The sequence below is a fragment of the Eschrichtius robustus genome, chromosome 2 (genome assembly GCF_028021215.1).
Source record: "Eschrichtius robustus isolate mEscRob2 chromosome 2, mEscRob2.pri, whole genome shotgun sequence".
NCBI classification, from domain to species: Eukaryota; Metazoa; Chordata; class Mammalia; order Artiodactyla; family Eschrichtiidae; genus Eschrichtius; species Eschrichtius robustus.
This window is the reverse complement of record NC_090825.1, coordinates 125,021,232-125,042,308: the sequence shown is the minus strand read 5'-3', so window position 1 is coordinate 125,042,308 and position 21,077 is coordinate 125,021,232. Positions and strand designations below refer to the sequence as shown.

The 21,077-nt window shown below is 42.3% G+C and overlaps 1 protein-coding gene across 2 annotated transcripts in view; it reads left to right on the top strand.

Moving 5' to 3' along the window:
- Window positions 1–21,077, top strand: part of HTR4 (5-hydroxytryptamine receptor 4) — a 394,426-nt gene that overhangs the window by 363,273 nt on the left and 10,076 nt on the right. The gene's annotated exons all lie outside the window — the stretch shown is intronic.

The window sequence follows — 21,077 nt, the reverse complement described above, 5'->3', positions numbered from 1 at the left end:
CAGACACTAATACACTTTCCTCCCGGAATGTGGGTCCAAATGTGCATCCTCCTGGCCAGCCCCCCATATCAGTCACAGACTTCCACTTGCTTTGCCTTATGTCCATGTCAGTCCTTCTCTTCAGGACATGCTCCATTTATTCACCATGGAAGAAACAGGGCAAAGATCCTTGAGAGGAAAACAGTCTCTGCAGCAACCTCGGAGGGAAGCTGAAGACAGACAGCTCCCTGCCAGTGCCATGGCCTCAGGCCCTCCTGCTCTGAAACGCTCGCTTTCCTGGAACAAATCCTCTCCTAAAGCGCCTTGGGCAGGGCTGGCGGCATCATAGTGTTTATTGAAAGACTTTGGAATCTTTCCCACGAGCTTGTAGCAAAGCCCATGGTACCAATTTATAACCCTTGAATCTGGCCTTGCTGCTCCCAAAGGAGAGAACAATTGGAGGCGCACCCTGCCGAGACGTGTCACTCACTGCAGTTTCCCCAGGTGGAGGAGGCAGAACCAAGCAGCGCTTGCGGTGGAAAACAGTGCTTGACTTCAAGTCAGAGGACCCGAATTCCAGCCCTGGCTCCACTCCTAACATGTGGGAGATCGTGACCTATGCCCTTCCATCCCTGGACCTCACTTTCTGCATCTGTCAACGGAAGTTTGGACCAGGGGATCTCTAAGATTCCGTTCTGTTTCTGTGACAACAGGATGCTGCTATGGCCATCAGCTACCTCAGAAAGGTGTGGCCTGCCTGCCTTTTGACTTTGTTTCAGAGGAACTAGCCACCTCATTTGGGCCTTGTAGACCCTTGACCTTGCCAGCTTTGCCCTTCAGATAAACCTGGATGTCTTTCATTCAAAGCGAAGTTCATGGCTCTTACCACCTGCCCCAGAGTGAAGGTCCCAGGGAGGTAAACGCCGCCACATCCCAGAGCCGTGTGAGGTTTCAACTTTGGTCTTGGCTGTGATTTGATAGCGTCTCAGGACTTCATCATACTGTCCTTGTTCCTGCTGCTTAAGAAGTCAGGTGTCATTTCCACTGACGTTGACTTCCGTTCCGGAATTGCACCAGACCGGAAAGAGACTTGGAATGAGGAAGAGAAGATTGCCCCAAACCACCCAAATACAAAAAAAAAAAAAAAAAAAAAAAAAAAAAATTATGTGCCCTGCAAAGGCTTACAGTTTTGTTGTGGAGAAAGTCATTCCTTAGGGAGGGGGCAAAGCCTCTACTGAGCAATGTGACTCGGGACTCCCAAATGCTGCTGAGAAAGACTGCGCCACGCTGAAATGCTCCTGGTGCAGGCTGGGGCTCTCACTGATCCGTGGAGCAGGTTCATCTGGGGGCCTATTCTCGTCATATATGAAGAAAGTTTATTTAAGTCCTTACTTGCACGTTGACTCTGGATGGGCCAATCCCCTGTGCTTTTTTAAGTCACTGTTCCTCTGCCGTTAATGAGGTTGGGGCACAGGAGGCAACCACCGTTTTGAGGATGATCCTTCTCTAATACAAAGGAGGGAGCAGCAAGGGATTGAGCCCCAAGGCCCTGAACCTGGCAGTGAGACTCACACTGTTTGTCTGGCTGCTGCACACGCTGTTCACAACCTCTGTGAGCACACAGTAAGGATGGGTGCAGCAGAGAAGCAGCACGGGCACTAAATCAATTGCTGACTTACTGTGTGACCCTGAACTAATAACTGGACCTCTCTGGCCTCAGAAGCAATCTCTCCTGCCTACTTCATGAAGTTGCCGTGGAGAAAAATAAGACAATTCTTGTGAAGATGTTCTGTAAATCATAAAATGGCATTCTGTTTATTATGACTTCGGGTTACTTTGGATGCTCCTGGGCGCTCAAGGACTAAGAATTTCTTCACCAAGAGGTGGACCAATTTAGAGAGTGAGCTTTCTGTACTGAAAAACAGTACCAAGTGATCATCTTTTTGGGGTCCATTCTTCCAAATTCACCCCTCTGCATTTAGTTATTCTAGGTTACCCAAAACACACAAACATTGCAAATTTATACATCACAAACACTCTTAATTGAGGGGATTTTGTTGTTCTCAAAGTAAAGAGGTGGATGGAGAGAGATGGGGACTACAGACTAACTTTGGTGAGAATGAGTCTAATTTTTCATGTAACTTCAAAGTCACATGGAATAAATTCAAATGCCTTTTTGCCATGAAAACATTTATTTAGAGGAAAAAGACTTGGGTCATCGAAATTATCCCCACCCTGTAAATTCTCTCTCTCTCTCTCTCTCTCTCTCTCTCTCTCTCTCTCGAATCCCCTGTGAAAAGAACCCTCCAACATAAATCAGATCATGAATGACCAGCTAACAAGAATGTTACATAAAGGGTCTACTAAGATACTGAACCAGATAATTTTGAGATTTTTTCCTAATCTGATAGTCTATGTAAATTATTGTTAATTATCGTTTAGTGTTATTTAGCAAACACCTTAATTTTGTTTACATTTTTAATAAAGCAGAATTACAAGTGGGGCCACTCATACAGTTTCTAGCAAACTGAGTCCCTTTGTGTAATCAACATATAAAGTACATGTGTGCCCATTATACAGAACATGGAACTTAATTATATAACTCAAAGGCTTACAAGTTTTAATGATGGTTGTATTTTTGTTTTTATGAAATTGTTAGTTATGCTTCTGATTTATTTGAAGCTAAAGCTTTGAAGTACTAGGACCCCTGATTCTAATTTGTTTCTATGGAAAGCACCCTTGGCTTTACAATAATCCACTTTTTGATGCAGTTCCCCAGAATGTGTTCTAGGAAAAACAGGAGCCCACAAAGACTTGTTTTTTTCATTGATAAAGTCTCTCTATTTATTGATAAACGTTAATAAATTACACATGTTTATATTTGTGCATTCTGTACATGTTGAAGAAATTATATATGGAGGGAAATCTAAAGTCTTAAAACCATTAAGGGAACTTTGAGTACACAATAAAATGCCAAAGTCAATTCCATGCCTCAGTTCTGTGCAGCTTCTCTGTAATCTCTGTAGCCCAACTCATCCCTCAGAAGCTTCAGGCGTTCGAAGCTGGAGAATTTTTCGTCTCCAGTATCAGGTTCTCCTCAAGGTAAAGACAGAAGTCCAGGACTCCTAGATAATGTAATTCTACCTGTCTGTCTGTCTGCCACCTTTGTCAGCCTCAGGTGCTAGGACAGATCTCTCTTACATGGGTCATCCCAAGAGCAGGTGATGCGGTAGGATTCAACCCAGCCACACTCAGGGCATATGCCATAGGAGCCATTCAAGTCAGCTTGACAGTTGTACTCTATATTCAGAGGTCTTGAATTGAGGTTATTAAGCATCTGCCTCCTTTTTTTGGTGTCATGAACAACCCAGGATTCTAGAGTCCAGCTCCCTTGCCATGGAGCTCCTGGGATTTTAGGCCTAGAGTACATGTCAATGAAATCCAGGTCCCAACTCTTCTGAGTGTGGGGCAATGGAAAGACCAACATCAGCAGTCAGGGGCAGGGTACTCACCCCAGTTCTTCTGTTCAGTCCTTGGGGCCACCATCATCTCACATATGAAATGCAGAGAGTGGACAAGAATCAGGTTTCAAATCAAAATACGTTCTTCATACACAAATTTACCTGGAACTCCATTGCAATAGGTCAAAGTAGGATGGGGAACAGGTAGATCTGGGTCCCTCATCTCTACTCATTATAAGCCATCCAAAAACCCTAGGCAGCTGGACCAGGCACTCTCCACTGAAAGTCTGTGATGGTGCTTGGCTTTCCCTCCTTCTTAATTATTCTAAAGCACTCATAAGACTCCTGTGAGCTATTTCTCCTGATGACTTTCCTCAGAATCACACCTGTCCACTTATTTGCAGAACCTCTTCCTGCATACAGAAAATGCCTCATCTCCTGAAACATCCATCTAGAATGACAACCTGAGCCTTCACCTCCTGTGAAGTATCTGCTGTGTCAAGGCAGAGAACTAGACCCCAGAAACTCGACTAGCCTAGCCTTGGACGACTATACCCTTTTTTGTTTTCCTTCCAAATTGTCTTTCTTCACTTTGGAGCAGCCATTCTCTGGACCCATGCAAGGGGGAGGAATGAACATTGATTCAGTACTCACCATGTGCTAGGTGATTTCTGTGTGCTACATACTTTAATTCTGTCAATGTTCAGAGAAACATATTTTTTAAACACCTACTATGTGCCAAGGCCTGTTGCCAGAGGTCCGTTAATAAATAAACTGATAAGATCTCTGCTCCCTCATTGGGAGCCAGAAAATAAACAAGGAGACATATATATATGAATTAGACAAGTTTAGATACACACAAGTGCTATAAAGAACAAAAAAAATTGAGATGAGGCAGGGGTGTGGACGTTATTTGGGGCAGTCAGAAGAGCTTCAAGGAGGTCAGCCCCTGTGACGGGGGACAAGAATGTTGACGAAGAGTCAGTCATGTGTTAATCTGGGGGGAATATTATGTCAGGCAAAGAGAACAGCAGATGCAAAGAATATGAGGCAGAAATGAGCTTGGCATGTGTGCATGGCACTCAGTGAATGTGGGGAAAGTGGTAGGAGATGGGATCAGAGAAGTACATAAAAACTGACAATAATGTGGTAGCTTTAATTACCATTCATCAGTTCCTTACTGTGAGCCAGGCTTGGTGGGAAGCATTTTAAATGAAACCCTGCAAGGTAAGTATCATTTTCCCATCACATGGAAGTTAACCTGGAATTTCCCCAAGAACAGAGATTACTTGGAGCCAGAAATAGGGAAATGGAACCCAGGCCCTGCCAAGTCCAGCCTTTCTCCCCAGAAAGGCTGAGGGGACTTGATCCACCTGAGGCCTGTTCCTTTTAGCACCAAGAACCATCCTTGAAACAGATGAATTCTCTTCTTGTCTTTTTCCTTTTGCTTCCCTTCTTTCTCCGTGGAGTGTTGGCTATCTGTAAACAAATGAAAGATGCATTTATACAGTGATTCTTCATTGATTTTACCTATGCTAATTCCAGTAGCACCTAATTGGGAGTAAAAACCAATTCTTGACTAGTCAGAAAGTGATTTCCTATAAAACTATTCATTTCATCAGAAATTAGAGGAAATTCAATCTGGTTATATAATCAGTAGATTTTCCTCGTGCACTTTTTTATCTCCATCCTTCTACAGCTATCTTCATCTGGACTGGGGAGTTAGGCTGTAAAAGACAACTTTGAGCATGACATTTCCTGGATCAGAACCTCCAAAGGACTCCTTATTGCCAACCGGATCTGGGCTGTCCATAGTTTTCTAAGTCTGCTACTTAGAGTTTCGCCTCCGGTTATCCCTCTTTATCCCTCCAAAGCAGGCAGGCTGCTCCGTGTTCCCCTCACTCGCTCTTTGCGTTTTCACCTTCAGTTTATTGGTCCTTCTATCCTTTCCTTTGGGCGTACGTCTCCCAGCATCTCTTACGTGGTCTATCTCAAATGCCACCTTCTACTTGAAGTCTTTTCCACCCTCCAAGACAGAGTGAAGGTTTTTTTTATCTATTCCAATCCCCAAAGTACTTTGTTTTCTGCTATGACATTTTCATAAGCTTTTCGGTGTGGTTCATTAATGATGCCTATTCTGAACTTCCCTCCTGGATCCTGGATTTTGAGCTCCTTGGGAACAGGAGCCAATTCTTACCGATCATCTTTTTTTCCCCTTTTTCTTGCGCCCAACACAGGTTTGTATACAATGAAGCTATCCAGTAAATTCACTGAATTTACTTATTTGGGAGAGTTTGGAGTTTTTGTTTACAGCATCTGCACTGCGCCATCCTGCTTAGCTCTTTCAGCCTTCAAATCTCACTGCTGCTCTGCTGTTTAACACTCCATCCACTGCAAAAGCTGCAGCCTTCTGATAAGAAGAAAATCCTTCTGTGACAGTTCTGAATAAAATCAAGATGTTTATCATATTTCTTGCAAGTAGCAAAGGATTGGAGTTTTAAAGTACCATTATTTCCGTGATTTATGGCAAGTTTTTTTCCCCCTTTTTTGATTCATGTCTGTCTATTGAAAAAGAACTTAAGCTTAAAGTTTTATATTTATAGAATGTGGTAGTGAAGTGTGAGTTACTTGATGTTGTATAATCCTAGAGAACCATTGGCTACCATTTCACCAGTAATGGTATTTATGGACACAGCACAGAGCATGGAGTGAATGATGGGTGATGGTCCAGGCCATGGATGTGGAATGGACAACAGTGGAGTTGCTCAGGCTAGGGTATGATAGAGCATGCTCAAGCGATGTCAGGAAATGCGTCCTTTCTGCCCAGCATCCTAACTTGCTGTATGACTCTGCACATGTCCCTGCCCCTCTCTGGCTTAAGTTTTGCATCTATAAACTGAGAAGCTTTTTGTGGTTAAGAGCTTGGGCTTTGTCATTAGATAGACATGGGTTTAGATTCAGGCTTTTCCAGTTACTAATTGTGTGTAACTTTGGAGAAGTTCGTGACTGTCTGAGCCTCAGTTTCTTCCTAGCATAGGGATAACGATAGCCCATCCTGTAGAGTGTTGTTGTGAAGAGTCAGTGGATTAAAGCTTATAAACAGTGGAGCATAGTCCCTGGCATACACTCTCACTGAAGTGTAGCTGTTACTATTATTACTCTGGATTCCATGACATTTGAAATTCAAAGCTGCATGTAGAGACATATGGAAAGGGTGTTGAGAAACCAGAGGTGGGGAAGTGGTGAAGGTGGCAGGCAGTGGTTATTTCTATGTCAGTTGTCTGATCCAGAAAAGGGCAGGCTATGAACACTACTCAGGAGAAGCTGGAAATGATAAAGTATTTGGTTACAGAGTCAGAGAAGATTTACATGATGAGAGTGGGCAGGAAATGGAGTTCAGTTGATTCAGTGTCTTGTTACAGAACGCCTAAAATGTCTCTTTATTTTCTCCAATTCATGAATTTTCTAAGCAATAGTAACACTTCCCCTTCTAAGATGGTAAAGGGACACAACTTTATTGAGCACCTAAGTTATGTCAGTACTACTTTGACACTTGACATATAACATTTAATTCTCAAAAAAAGTATTGATTGTATTGAATCCTAGCTTCCTAAGTTGCCAGCTGTGCTTCTTTGGGCAAGTTAATTAACTTCTCTGAGCCTCAGTTTCTTCGTGAGTAAAATAGAGGTGTTAATGCTACCTAACTTATGAGGTTATATAATTTAAATAAAATTTTGCATATGATAGCAATTACAACACCACCAGGCAGATAATTGGTATTTTATATAATAACCCTCGTGTTATGGATAAGTAAAATGAGGCTTACGGTGACTAAGTTTCTAACCCAGGTTACACAAGTAATTATGAGCAAAACCAGGATACAAGCCTAGATTTGCCTATCCTGAGAGTTCATACTCTTTTTTTCTGCCTGTGTAGAAGGTAGGAGACAGAACAATGTCATCAAACTTTGAAGAGACACTCCCTCCAAAATTAGAAGACATTTTATAATATGTGTGAGTATCCTGGTAGCCTGAATGGATGGTCCTTTAAATTCGTCTGGGGCCTTGGATGAAAGGTCAGACATTATCTGTGCTTTTAAAAAACTTGGTTGAGATCAGATAATTTAATTTCAATTGAGTCTTTCTCAGTATTGAATGCCATTGGGGGGTTACGTCATTTTATTCCAGCCTTGGTCTCCTGAATTAGCATGATAATCATTAGGATATGGTCTTCTTGTCAACAGAGTCCAAATGGGGGCCCATATGCCACTGCTTAATGATGAAATTCTTGGCTAGAACACAGACCCTCCCTCCCACCCCACATTCTTTCTCCAAAGCCTTATAGCCATCTCTCTTTATCATCCTCAGGAACTTGCCTTGGAGGAGACTGTGAGTCATCCATTCCTAAGGCTTTGTGAAAGGGAAGGGAAGCCAGGGATTCAGAATTTCAAGTGAAAAGCCCCTGGCTGACTGAGCCAAGGCACCATTTCTGGTGGACCTCTTGTACCCGCCAGCCAGAGAGTGGGCAGTTGGTCAAGGCGATGTGAGTCAGTGGAAGGAACCAGGAAAGAGTGGTTTTATCAGGGTTACCCTTATTACTGCATCTCCTCTCCTTAATGCAGAGCCTTCCGGAAACATTGAGCTTATAAAAGTAAAAGCCAAAGTCATTCCAGAATTCTGTCTCATCTAATAGTAGCCCTCTCAGTGGAGAGCAGTCTCTATTTATTTTCTAATTTTCTGGCATTTATTTGCTATTTAAACCTTCCTTTGCAACTGATGGTTTCACTTGTGATAGCCTGTATAATGGGGAAAAAAAAGCATGGATTCTGATTCTGCCTTGCATCCTTCACCAGCTGGGTGACTTCTGGAAAGTCACTTCCCCTCTGGGTCTCAAATTTCTCATGAAACAAGTGCCCTAGCCCCCCTCACAGATACCAAACTTTATTTATTCACTTGACAAAGGTTTTTGTGCTGCTAGAGAAGAGAGAAATAAATCAATTTTTTTTCTTTGGCCTTTGATGGCTTCCACATTAGTAGTCAGGAAAAGATACAGTCACAAAAACTAGAAAGCCAGGCAAAAAGTGGTAAGTCCAGTGAGGTTAATTAAGACACAGTAACAAAAAAAAAAGAAAAGAAAAAAAAAAAGACAGTATTCTAAAATGTATAGGACTGGGCAACAAATGCGAAGTATTATTATTATTATTCTAGTACTCCAGGTGGGAAGTCATCTCTGATTTCTTTACCTTTTATGCTTAAATTTAGTCTCCAAATTCTCTTCCTTTGAAAAGACTTAAATCTAGTCTTTTCTCCCAGTTTCACTGCCGCCTCTTAGAGCTTGTTCCCCATCACCTTACACTAGATAACTACCTTTATCTTCTAATTCTTTTCCTTTTACATCTGTATGGGTTAATCTAGTTTTAAAATCACACATATACACAAAACAACTAACGGAAAGAAAAACTAAATAACACCCCCCTAAAATGTTCTATACGCTGAAAATTTTCCATATTCAACAGCTCTACTCAAAAACTTAAAGTGGGTCCCATTTGCTCATCCATATATTGTCCACACCCATGACACAATGCCCAACTCAGAGTGGAATGAGTAAGAATGAGCCAAGCACCACTTCCCTTTCCAGCTGTTAGGTCCATATGTGATTTCTCCCTGCTCTGCAGCAGCAGCCCGCTGTGCTTCTCTCCCACCACTTGCCATTAAAAGCCAAGGCCTAGTTCATGGACTGCCTCGTCTGTGAAGCCTAATCCAGCCCGCCCTGGTCTAGGCCCACAGAACCTAATTCCCTGGGGCAACAACCATAATCTCCAAGGAAGGATGCTCTCAGGCTCACAAACAAAAAGAGAAGCATCCAAACTAGCTACCTCAGCATAAAACCATCACCAACAATAAACAGTACAAAGTAAAAAACACCCTCTAATTGACAAAGACAAATGAGTCCATGTAGACTGTATACTTGAGATAGTATCTTAAGAGATAATGGAAGGACACAATCTTATTAAGCATAGCAGGAATGAAAGGAATAATTTTTATCAATATCATTATTATCCTAATCTTCATTCAGATAAATTTTTATTAAACACCCACTATGTGCCAGGCATTGTGCTAGGTGCTAGTAATGAAAAAAAAAAAAAAAAAAAAAAGCCTTGTTATGACAGTCTCTGTGGGCCTGATCTTGGGGGTAAAGATAAAACTGGAAAAGACCCTGTTGCTGCATTTTGTAGCTGCTTTTACCCTGCTGGTTACCCTGAGTGTTTGTCACTGCACCCAGCTTAGACAGGTGATTAATCTTCTGGTTGGATTGTAGACCCAGACTCCCGTGCCAGCGGGGAACTGGTGAGCTGCTTTAGGATCCTAAGTGGGTATCTTGAGAGTATAACAAAGCATCATACTGACAGGGGTATCTGGAAAACCTAGCACTGATCACTACACACTGGCAAGTTTTATCTTTCCCTTTTCCTCATCAGGTGCAGACTACACTGCAGCAATTTTATTGTAGTTCTAACATTTAGGGTATAATAAAACTCTTTGAGAGTCTGATAAAATCTATGGCCTTCCCCCTAGAAATCTGGACAGAATTTTGAATACATTTCCAAGAAGTTCACTTATTCCCTGAAGTAAAAACCCAAGGTTAAAATAAAAATCCCTGCTTTATTATGAGATTGTATTGGTGGATACAACAATATTAACTTGATGAAGTCACAGACTTGTCCCTATTGTACTGTTTCTGGCTAGTGATATATTTATTTCGAAGTCATAAATAGAGTCTCCAAGTGCCATTGCTGTCAATAGAACAATTCATCGTGGAGATCATATTTCTTTACATAATATCTTTTCTCCAAATAGTTCTATGGAAATTATCTCATAAATTGTTACAGATTCCCTATGAACTAGATGAAGGACTATGTCATTGCCTTCATTTACAGACTCAAACACAAGGTCTTGAGAGTTTGAGCAAATGGCTGAGATCTTGGTTAATCACTGAATCTAATCAGAAATCAGAATTCTTTCACTCAATACAGATATATGTCATGCCTACTATGCATCAGGCACTGTACTAGGCATTGGGTCTGCTAAATCTCAACTGTTATCTTGTCCCCAAGTCTGTTCAAATAAGAAAAACCTATTCTCTTTGGAAATTGACTGGGATGAGTATAGCGTCCCTAACTCAGTGGTAATATCTTACATTTTAACAGCATACATGAAAGCAATAGAGTATGGGTTGACACACTTTCTGGAAGCAGACAAAACTGGATTAAAATCCTGATTTCAATTACTTAAGTACTTGAGCATTAGTTTCCTTGTCTGTAAAATTGAAATTATGTCTAGAGCAAGGGTCATTAAACTATGGTAGGCCATGTTCAGCTGTCAGCCTATTTCTGTGTAACCCTTGAGATAAGAATGGTTTTTACATTTGTAAAGGGGTTTAAAAAATCAACAAAAACGAGAACTAAACCAGCCCCCCCCAAAAAAAATAAAAAAGAAGAATATGCAACAGAAATGGCATGTGGCCCCCAAATCTAAAATTCTTACATCTAGCCTTTTATAGAAAAAGTTTGCCAACTTCTGTCCTAGAACCAGAATGCCTATGTTTGAATCCTTGTGGCCTCTTACCACCAGCTTGTTCTTGAGCAGATTACCCAACTGCTGTATCCAGTTTTTCCCATATGTCAATTAGAGATGATAATAGTACCTATTTCACATGATGTAATGATTACTTATGTTAACATGCATAAAATGCTGACGCTGGAGGCTGGTATATAGTAAACACTTAAGAAATGTTAGCTGTTGTTATTAATATCATTATTACCATCATCACCAATGTTTCAAAAGATGTTTGTGGGTATTAAATGAGATGGTGTCTATTAAACACCCACTAGGGTGCATTTCTCACGATAGGCACTCAGTAAATGTCAGTTAACCTTGTTATTATTATCGTCATCACCATAATCATTATAGTTTTCAAAGCTCTTTCACATACATCATCTCATTAAAAAGCTCCCAATAGCCCAGTGGTTGGTGTTATGATCTCCCACTAATAAATGAGAAACAGAAGCTCAGAGAAGTGAAGAGGTAGACACTGAGCCAGGAAGAGGCAGAATATGGAATAGTGTTAGATTCTGCGTTCTGGACCAGTGCATCCTCTTTCCACACCATGTTGCCGCTCCATCAAAACATCTGGGGATCTGTTGTTTGTTAGTTTTCTCCAAATGATATACTTTGAGTCCTGGGAGCCTGACAAGGCAGGCAAACACGACTGTGTTCTTCTCTGGCAGGGCTCTACAGACAGGAAGCTGGGATAATTGGATTCCAGCCATTCGATCTTAGGACTGCATTTGTAACCAGCCAACTGCTGATGACCAAACCTAATGGAAAAAGCCCTGACCAAACAAACACAACGCCCCTGCAGGACCTCATTGTGAATGCTGCAGAGAGTGAAATTCATCAACAGCAGCCAGATCCCTTCTAATAGTTCCTATCCAGGGCAGAGGTGGCTTCAGAATGTGCTAGACCTTAGCCTGCCACTAGGGACAAGCCAGAGGTCCCTGGAGTAGGGAAGTGTGAGGTAAGGAGCCAGGACATTTTTGACAGCAGAGCTGATGTGGTCAGATCAGAGCCGTATTTTATTTGGTTTTGGCCAAAGGCTAAAGCACATTTGAACAAAGTGAGCACCAAGAGTGATGTTAAAGCAAGTTGTTAAGATCATAGTGGTACAACCTTAGAGTGGGTTAATGACTATAAAAATAGGTGATATTTCAAAGTTAGCTCATGGAAGGAGTCCCAGCCATTTCCAATCAGCTTCAGCTTAGAACAACTTTAGGTCAGATTTTTTTTAAGGTAGTAGATTCAAATAGACGCTGTTGTTGGGCAGTATGTAAAGTTGTGTTTCCCGATATTGTTGCTGCAAAAATAATGAAAATTACCCTTAAGAAGTTTCATCATTGCCCCTGATGTATAAGGCAGAATAAATGGAAGAACACTTTGTAGATAGGGATTTGCCATGCTAGGGGAAGCTGCCTTTGGTTATGACATTAAGCTTTGCTTAGAAACAGCTCTGAGACTTGGTCCTCAACTGTTGTCCAGGAGACATAGAGCCCTCAGTCTGAGGAAGAGGATGATATGACCTCCCTGCCCGGGGAGGACACCGCTGTGGGTCCCTACCTTGGGCCAGATGTATGCTTCTCTTCTGAGCCTATGGCAAATGATTTTAAGGTATTAACTCAGTATTTGTGGATAAGACCTTTTCTAGTAGCAAAGACTTCCTCCAAGAGTAACAGGGGTTGACCTAATCAGGAAAGCCAGGGTTCTTAGTCAAAGCAGGTGGCAGGAGCTGTCCAGGTGTTTGAAGCACTCTGAGCTATTAACTAGGATCCCAGCTCTCTGCCTGACCTCTTCCCTCTATCTGCCACCAAGCCTTGTTTCTCTGGCTTTGAGTTTTCCTAACACCTGCTGCCAGGCAGTTGGCTAACCACCAACCAATCCCTAGCCTGTCACATCCCCATCCAAACGACAGCCAAGTCAGCCTGCACAGTGCTCTTTCCTGGGTCTGTGACCTACCTCAGCTGTGTCCCAAGCTGCCAGGTCAAGACTCTGCCTGGACCGTGTTTGAATTTAAGAAAGGTAAGACTGATCAGTTAGCGTGGTCTTCTACATTGTCTGGGCAGGGGAAAGGATGTTTCCTTTCAAACTTTCCATTCAAAGTTTCCATTCAAACTTTCACAACACCAACCTCCTGGGTTTGTGGTAAGTAAAAAGTAAAATGATGATTGTCAAAGGCTTTGTAAGATCGTGGTCTGCAGTACAAATGTAAGGAACAATCTCTGTATATAAAAACATAGATTCCAACTGGGCGAGGTCTTACATGATCACTCCAGCCAGTAAAAACTCAAACAGCCAGAGGTCACAGGAAAACTATTCAGCAGGGTTGACACAGACAGGGGACAGACAGTGAGGTCTTTAATACAAATTATAAAATTTATGAAAATCTGAATTTTTATTTTATAGTAATATTGTAAATTTCATCTTGTTTCTTCAATATGTAACTTTAATCTCATCCCCCATGTTTAAGTGTATTGCAGTGCAAAAAAAAAGTGTTTGTAAGACTTATATCTTCTGAGATTTTCATAAGGAAAGGCTTTTTTTTTCCCCCAGAATTACTCACTATTTCAGACATGTCTATAACTTACCTACACGTTGCACTCCCAAAAGTTCGCTCATTAAACTCGTTAAGGGTTATATCCAAGAAAAACAATGTTGTTACTTGCATTTAAAAGGAAATATATAAATATGTAAGAGTAGTTAAATTTTTAATTATTATGAAGGTCTAACATATATGTGCCAAGTATTAGTTATTTGTAATAGTTTGCATTATCCTACGTGTAATCCCAGCCCCCGCACAGATTCTGGAAACCACTGAACTGTGGAAGACCCAGAGCCAAGGAGTGGTCTCAGCTCCTCTTGCACTAGAATGCATCACGGCTCCTAGTGTTTGAGTGGCCAGGTACCGATTGCCTGATTTCCAGGAAAGCATATCATGCAAACAGACACCCAGATATTTAAATCTGTGATTATTTATAGCCCACTGAAAGTTTCTGAGTTTCTTTCTTAAATTTTCATGCCAGCATATGAGTTATTGAAATTGAAACTTTTCATAGACTACACATAGTGTTTGGATGAGTGTTTAGAGAGTCTTATTCGTGAAGGATATTAAGGCATGTCATCAGGCTAATGAAGAGCTAGAGAGAACCAGTTGAAGGAAGAAAAAGTTGTGGGTCCATATCACTATGTAATCATGTAGTTAACTTAATGTTTGACTAGCGCAGTACTGGCTAATATTTTATGAGCACCGTGCCAGGCATAATGAGCACATACGATCATGCCTCACCATAACTGGCTGAGGGAGGTACTGCTTTCATCTCTATGTCAGAGGAGGAAACTGAGGCATAGGGAGGTCCAAGATTGGGAGGCTTCTAAGTAATGGAGCTGAGATTAGAATTTTGGACATTTGACTCTGAACCACCATTGCTTGGCTAATGGTCAATAAAATAATAACTGTGCTAGATGAATAAGTTATGGTTCCTTCCCACAAGAGGCTTGTAATTTATCTGGAAACATGCTACTTAAATGCATACACAGTTGTATTTAACAAGACACAGTAAGGTCTGTCACAGGCAGTTTATATCGTCAAATAAATTATAGAAGCAGAAAGTGCTATGTGTGTTTGTTTAAAAGAGGGAAAGGGAATAACATTGAGATGGCCAGAGGTGGCTGTAAGGAGGAAGTGGCCAAACCCAACTACATTCTCAGAGATCCCTCAGCACGGACATATCATCGGAGGTTAGCTAAAGAAGAGGGAAGAAGGGCAAAGAGGGTATGGTCTGTGCTTTTTAATCTTTATGGTGAATTATTTTAATCAGATTGCCCTTAAGAATTCTAACTCCAGGTTCCTGGTTTTCTGTCTGGTCTCTTGCCTCATCTGAAGTAGAATTTGATGTTTTGATGAGGGAAGAAGTGGGCGGAGTAGGGAGAGCCTTTTAGAACCTGGGGCCCTGAAGGTATGGAGAGGACGTTTGGATGGGGTTTCCTAATACAATATCTCTGGGAAATATGAGGAAGCCATGCGTGGCTTTTCCTTCTTGGAATGGGACCCAGAGCTCGAGAAGAGCTTCGTTGCTTGCCTGGTCCAGAATCTGGGGACTAGGGAGGATGGGGGTGGGGAATAGGTTGCTCTAGCCTTTAGAAGGGAGGCCCTGAGGTCACGATGCTCAGTTTAAAGGTGTGTGCTTCTGAGTCAGAGGGCCTTGACGTCGAGTCACGGTTTTCCCTCTTACTAACTAGATTATTTTGGTCACATTGCATTTACTAAGCCTCAGGTTCCACATTAGGAGATGAGAGTTAATAGTACCTACCTCACAAGGTTGGCGGAATATTATATATGGGGATATTGTATATGGGAATATTATATGGGATGATTCATGTAAGGATGGGGCCTGGCTAATGATGAGGAAGAGGAAGGGGAAGGAAAGAGGGTGGCTTCCTGTACATATCTTGGCCATGATACCATGAAAGGTAATTCAGAACACTTGGCTTCTGTTCTGCCTTAGATGCGAACTATTGGGTGCCCTTGGACAAATAACTTTCCTCTCTGTGCCTGTTTTATGACTTGGTAAATTAAGGTAGTAACCTGCACTGTAAACCTCCCAAGTGTTTGTGTGACTCAAATGAGATTCTGGCTATAAAAATGCTTTCCAGAGGTACAGTGTGGCATAACCATGTTGCGCAATAAGTATGCTCCCCTCCTTGTCCTCCCCTAAAGGCACTCTGAGCCTAGTAGAATGCTTGCTCGGGCTAGGATCACCAGTCCACTAACCTCTGTGTTTTCTTTCTTTTCTTCTTTCCCAACTTCTGCTTGGCTCTTCCTCATCTGTGGCTGTTTTCTGTTTCAACTAAAAGTGGCTGTTCCTCTGTCTCCAGCTTCCTCCTGCTCTTCTGCAATAGACCAGTTCCTGTCTAGCTCTGAACGTGCTCTGTAAGTCTGTCACTGTCTGTGTTGTGAGTCTGCCTGCATCTGTCCATTCACTTCTTCCTACAAAATGCCCTTGGTTTCTGCTTATCCTTCTGTCCTCCCTGGACCAGGTTGAGTCCAGTGGACACATCATACATCCTAGAAATATCACGGTTGTTGGCAGAGGCCTGCCATGCCAAGAGAGTTCCTTCTGGACCTTGATTGCTATTGATCTGAAGGCCAAAGGTTTGCATGGTTTGAGAGCTTTATTGTATTTTCTGTTCCCTAGTTTTAAATTTTGTTTGGGGCTTCTTCCCTGTTCTGGGAGCATAGCCTTTCCAAGCCCTCTGGGAGATGAGCACTTGACTGAGCTGAATTCAGCCAGTGTTATCGTGGTCCTCAGAGGCTCATCTGGGTTATCCCAGACCCCAATTCATCCTGTATCTCCTTGGCTGTAAGTGGTGAACTCCAACTTTCTCAAACAAATGATTGTGACTAAACTGATTTTTTTCAGTTTTTTAAGAAATCTTTTACTTTGAAACACTTTTTTTTTTTTAATTTATTTATTTATTTATTTATTTATTTTTGGCTGTGTTGGGTCTTCGTTTCTGTGCGAGGGCTTTCTCTAGTTGCGGCAAGCGGGGGCCACTCTTCATCGCGGTGCGCGGGCCTCTCACTGCCGCGGCCTCTCTTGTTGTGGAGCACAGGCTTGACGCGCAGGCTCAGTAGTTGTGGCTCACGGGCCTAGTTGCCCCGCAGCATGTGGGATCTTCCCAGACCAGGGCTCGAACCTGTGTCCCCTGCATTAGCAGGCAGATTCTCAACTACTGCACCACCAGGGAAGCCCCTGAAACACTTTTATATCTATAGAAAAATAATACAGAGATAGTACATAGCGTGCCTATATACCTTTCACACAGCTTCCCCCAATGCTAACGTTTTACATAACTATGGAACATTTATCAAAAGCTAGAAAATTAACCTTTATCCAATACTATTAAGTGAACTACAGACTTTATTTGGATTCCCCTAGTATCAAATCAGACTTTGAGTAACTTTGTTCAAAGTCATTATTTTGAATTTCCATTATTAAGTTATTTTACACTACAGTAATGGCCTTGAGGGATGTTTGAAATATTTTCCTCTGCCCTATATGGCCCTGGTTGGTTTTGCTATGTTGATTTTGTTGACCTTCTTATGTTTCTTTTCTCTTTGCACATGTCAGCTATCATTTTTTCCTGCAATCAGTTTATCTACCACTAGCATTACGTATTTCCCTTCCCATCCTAGTTTCCAGTCTCTCCTCTGCCGTGTGTGGAAGAACCAAGCTTTCTAGAGTTGTATGCAAACTAAGTTTAAATATTCTCTGAGGGAAAAACGAGGAAGACTGCAAGGAAAGTCCACACCTTTGGGACAACTACTCTGATTACTCAGAGACCTTTAAATAGAACAAACAAGCAAACAAACAAAAAACACCTCAGTGCAGGTTTCTGGATAGTTAAGGTCGCTGGATACCTGACCTTTAGATAAATGCAGTGTTACTAGTAAAAGATTCACAGAAACACATACATGCACGTGCCCCTCTGCTAGTTCATTTTCTCTTGATGCCTTAGGTTTTCCTGAGTTAATGACTAATGGCAAAAAAGTCCTATCTCCACAGTCTATACTGTTGTTTCCTGCTCTCTCCATCCATATTCTTTCTTTGACTCCTTGAGATCTCCTGTATTAGTCTGCTCAGTCTGCTATAACAAAATACCTTAGACCAAGTAGATTAAACATCAGACATTTATTTCTCACAGTTTGGGAGGCTGGGGAATCCAAGATCGAGGTGGAGGCAAATTTGGTTCCCAGTGAGACTCCTCTTCCTATCTTGCAGACAGATGCCTTGTCACTGTCCTCACATGGCAGAGACAGAGACAGAGAGACAGAGACAGAGAGAGCATGGCAGTGAGGGTGGAGAAAGAGGACTCAGTTCTTTTTTCCTCTTCTTACAAGGGCACTAATCCCATCATGGATGCCCCACCCTTATGACCTCATCTAAACCTAATTACCTCCCAAAGGCCCCATCTCCAAATACCATCATATTTGGGTTTAGGACTTTAACATATGAATTTGGGGAGAGAGAAAAAAAATTCAGTTTTTAACACCTTCCCATCCTATACCAGTTGAAAAATATTCCTTTTGTATCCACAGACTCCTAGCTTCTTTGCCAGGGGGTTTCCATGGCAATGACCCAACCCATGATGTAAGTTTTGTGCTAGGATAGCTTTCTCAGTCTCCTTCTCATGGAAAGATTGAGAACCAGAAATACCCACAGCAGGGCTTTATCCAAAAGAGGGATGTGTAGAGGTGTGGGAGGTTACATCTCCCCCCACACCATCCCCCAGAAGATATGACATTGAACATAAAAGAATGGAAAGCGACATCACAAATGCAGAGATAACCTGAGTGGTGTGACACACAGGGCTATCATGAAGATCAATGGGAGAATAGTTGCCAACATACTTTGTAATCAGTATAAGTCCCAGGCAATGTGGGGGAGGATTGTCTCATTCTGTAATCCATTCAGTAAATATTTCTACAGATTCTATGATATTCTGCACTATACGTGAGGTGTTGTGAGCTATGTAGCAAGTATTAAAAAGAATAAGGCTGGGAAGTACTAATAGCAAAAAGGGCTTGGGATTCTAGCATGCCTGGGTTTGAATCCTGGCTTTGCTGTTGCCAGCTGAGTGACCTCTGGCAAATCTTAACCTCTCTGAGTTTCAGTTTCCTCATCTATGAAATGGAGATATATAAAATAAGTGCTGACATCATAGACTCATTGTAAGTATTACATGCAATAACATTTTAAAAGTACAGGGCTGGGACTTCCCTGGTGGCGCAGTGGTTAAGAATCTGCCTGCCAATGCAGGGGACACGGGTTTGAGCCCTGGTCCGGGGAGATCCCACATGCCGCGGAGCAGCTAAGCCCGTGCGCCACAACTACTGAGCCTGCACTCCAGAGCCCACAAGCCACAACTACTGAGCCCATGAGCCACAACTACTGAAACCCACGTGCCTAGAGCCCGTGCTCCGCAACGAGAAGCCACCGCAATGAGAAGCCCGCGCACCGCAACAAAGAGTAGCCCCCACTTGCCGCAACTAGAGAAAGCCCATGCACAACAACAAAGACCCAACACAGCCAAAAATAAATAAATAAATAAATTTATTTATTTTTAAAAATAAATAAATAAAAACAAAAGTACAGGGCTGAAAGATTGTTTCTTCCTATCATATAATAAGATATGGGCTCTGCCTTCCAGGAGTGTCAGGAGGCCAGACATATGTCCAATCAGACACCTCACATTAGCAGATAATTTGTGTTCCTATTGACAGTAAATGCTCATGGATGTCGTAGAAGGCTTCTGGAATGGGTCTTAAAGGGTGGGTAGGATTTGGATGTGGCAGAATGTGGGAAGTCATAGTAGACGTGGAAGACAGGGATCGTGGGCGTTATGTCATTTAGAATACTTTGGCCTATAAGCACTAGAATGCCTAACTAAAATTAACTTTAAAAAATAAGATTATCCATTTACAAGATAGAAAGCTTGGTTTGGTAGAGTTTGGTAGTTTTAGAATTGGTTAATTCAGTAATTCAATAACACTGTGAAGGACCCAGATGCTTTTCCTCTGCTCTTTTCAGCCTATTAGTTTTCATTCTGGATGATACTCTCATGGTCACAAACTAGTTGCAACAGCTCCAAACATTGTATCCTCCTCACAAAACCACAACCAAATGCTAGAAGATAAGGCAGACTCTTATCATACTTGTCTTCTATTCAGGAGGAAAACATTTTCCATCAGATTCCCCTAGCAGACCTTCAGGTCATCAATCAGAAGATCAGAGGCCAAACCCTTAGCTGTCAAGCATCTGGTGTTTTTGCCTGTACTAGGAGACAGGGTCTATTAGAAAGAAAGAAGAGTGTGTGGGCACATGCTTTAAAGTAAATAACTCACAATGCCTACCACAGGCTCTAAGCCCATTCATGCTTCCTGAAGAAAAACAAAGGGAGATTTATTGGAAAGATACAGAGATATCTCATGGATCCCCAGAGCAGGAAATTTACTGTCTTTCATGGTGACAAATAAGGAATATGGGTGCTTTTAGGGATTAGTGTTCCTCTTTCCACCTGTCTGAGACCATAATCTCTTGTCTATTTTTCACTGTACATCAACTTCATTCTTTTCTCTTTCTGGATCAACTTTCTCTGATTCTATGAACACATGGGTCAAACCTGGCTCCCCCAGGCAGCCCTTCCCATTCTCAGTTCAAGCACTAAGACCCTGATAATATCTCCAAGTCCCCAGTCACATATTTCCTGGAGGTAGAAGCAGAGTAACTTTGGGCTCTGCTATGACCAGGAGATAGAGCCTCCTGCAGGGGTGGGGACTGGTCCTCAGATTATGGAAGACAAGGGCTGGGGGGCACCGCCACAGCTGTGTCCTATGGTGAAGAAGCACATGTAAGAGATGGTGAGCCCGAGATGGCATGGGGTGGGGAGGCCAAGAGAGGAACACAGTTAAAGGAGGCATTCCCTGTTTTGGAATCACTATAAATGTCTGTGTAAAAACAAACAGCTGAATCATAGGTGTGGATTTTGATCCTGGCTCCGCTGATAATCAAAGAGAGGACCTGAGGCCAGAATCCCTTAACTGTTAACAAGAATATCTGTTTTCTAATGACAGAAATAAGCTAGTCCAGAGCAGAACAACCAGGGAGCCAAGGGAGAATAGGAACCCTGGTCTACGAGGAATCCTGAAGGACTGGAGGTGTTTCTCCTGGAGAAGAAGAGTCTCAGGGGGGTTGAGGGCTCCATAATGAGTGACATCAGCATCCACTTAGGTCTGCAGGCTAAACTCAGACTGGACACCCTTCACAGTCAGTGGAATCAGTGAGGGTGTCCTGCCCATCACTGTCTGCAAGGTCCTTCTCTTCCTCCTGCCCACTGCTGCTACTTGTGCTTTAGACCTGTCTTTTCTCTTCTGGAGGAACGAGGCTCCACACTGGTCTCAGTGTCCCAATCGTCCCCGTTATTCCCCGCAGCGCAGCCAGTGTTCATTTCTCTCTCCATTACCTGA